Source organism: Mandrillus leucophaeus, unplaced genomic scaffold (assembly GCF_000951045.1).
Source record: "Mandrillus leucophaeus isolate KB7577 unplaced genomic scaffold, Mleu.le_1.0 Scaffold513, whole genome shotgun sequence".
Lineage (NCBI taxonomy): Eukaryota > Metazoa > Chordata > Mammalia > Primates > Cercopithecidae > Mandrillus > Mandrillus leucophaeus.
This window is the reverse complement of record NW_012105509.1, coordinates 822,369-823,923: the sequence shown is the minus strand read 5'-3', so window position 1 is coordinate 823,923 and position 1,555 is coordinate 822,369. Positions and strand designations below refer to the sequence as shown.

Sequence of the window (1,555 nt, the reverse complement as noted above, 5' to 3'; positions counted from 1 at the left end):
GCCTCTCCTCAAACGCCAGAGGCGGGCTACAAAAGTTGGCCCCGGGGCCACCCAGCACCTGCCCACGTGCCGCGGAGGCTCGCTCCCGGGTCTCCCCCGGTTCCCTCCCCCCGCCGCCCTCGGCCGCTAGGTCACCTATTACCGGTGGGAGGGGAGAGAGGCTGCTATTTAAACGCCCGCGGAAGTTGAGGCACCCCCACTGGCGGGTGCCGTGCACCTGCCTCCCGCCGCCGCGCTCCGCCACTTTGAGCAGCAGCCGCGTCCTCAGCCCCGCCTCCTGCCTGAAGGCGGGCGGGGGGGAGCGGGAAGGAGGTGGAAGGGATCGAATTTCTCCAGCAAATGGGACCGTTCCGACAGGATTCGGTTCCCCGGTCAACATTCCACATTCCATCCCTCTCCCGCATTTGCAAGCCAATGCCGAGCAACCCGGAAAGCCTGCTGGCTACCGAACAACAGCCCCCAACTCGCAAACACAGACTCACAGGCACAAGACACGTGCACTGAAGGGCTCTGCAACTTGCAGTCCCGGGGTACACACTACACGTTCATTTAAGGAAGCAAGGACACCAAGAGACCCCACCCCCACAATTTGCAGATGGTGCCAAAGGTTGCAATTTGCAATCCCCTTTAAGTTCATGATTAATCGGTACTTTGCTCTACCAACCGCCAACTCCTACCCCATTTCATCGATGAAGGGGTTTTACACTTTACAAGCAGTCGCGCTGTAAGTAAAAGATCTGACCACTGGAAGCCCAATTCGGAAGAATTGCCAAGCTGTCCCTCCACCCCCGCCCCCCACCCCCCTCTCACTGCCCTTGAATTGATGCAATGAATATTTTGGACATGTGGCGACGCGGTGACAAGAGCCAGGGCTGCGGCCACCACACACAAATGTACCTACACACACCTATGTTTGGACAAATACAGTCCCACCACACACACGGTCTCTCACACTCTGGATTCATATATGTACGCGAACCTGCGTTCTGCCATTGCCATCTGTCTACCAAGTTGCTACTATGCTTTCCACTTTCATGCAGCCTAATGCACTTTGGCTTTCTATTTAAAAAAAAAAAAACCTATAAACTAAAAGCAACTTAAACTGGGCTTCTGCTCCTAAACGCGTTTAATTGATGATTCACCTGAAAACCGCATGTTCTTCGCAAATCCAAAAGAAGAAATAGCTCTAAGTCTTCAGCCCCCCAAATTTGAAAAAAAAAAAACATAATAAAACTTACTGATCCAACATAGATCAATTCTCAGGATCCAAAAATCATCCTCTCCTCCTCCTCCTCTGGCCCCCGCCCCGGCAATGCCCAAGTTACTGGTGGGATAGTAACGCTGCGCTCAGCGGCTGCCTCCCTCCCTCCTAGCTACATATCGAGAACCCAATCTTTTGGCGCCATATTAATGACGTACTATATTATTTCCACTAGGCAGCGACCTTCGGCATTAAATTACTCCCGAGAACTCCCGAGCAAAGCAACAAAACCATCAAATATGGCTGAGCCTCTCGGCTCGTCCTGCAGCCGCCGCCGCCGCCGCCGCCGCTGCC

At 54.0% G+C, this 1,555-nt stretch overlaps 1 protein-coding gene across 4 annotated transcripts in view; it reads right to left on the bottom strand.

Moving 5' to 3' along the window:
* JADE1 (jade family PHD finger 1) overlaps positions 1–1,555 on the bottom strand; it is a 66,798-nt gene extending 65,243 nt beyond the window's left edge. Inside the window, exon 1 of one of the 4 annotated variants that reach the window (XM_011996437.1) lies at positions 1,239–1,555. The gene's annotated coding sequence lies outside the window, so the exon portion shown is untranslated. Of the gene's footprint in view, positions 1–135; positions 270–1,238 lie in introns of those variants that run through there. The other 3 variants (XM_011996441.1, XM_011996438.1, XM_011996439.1) reach the window with 3 other exon arrangements.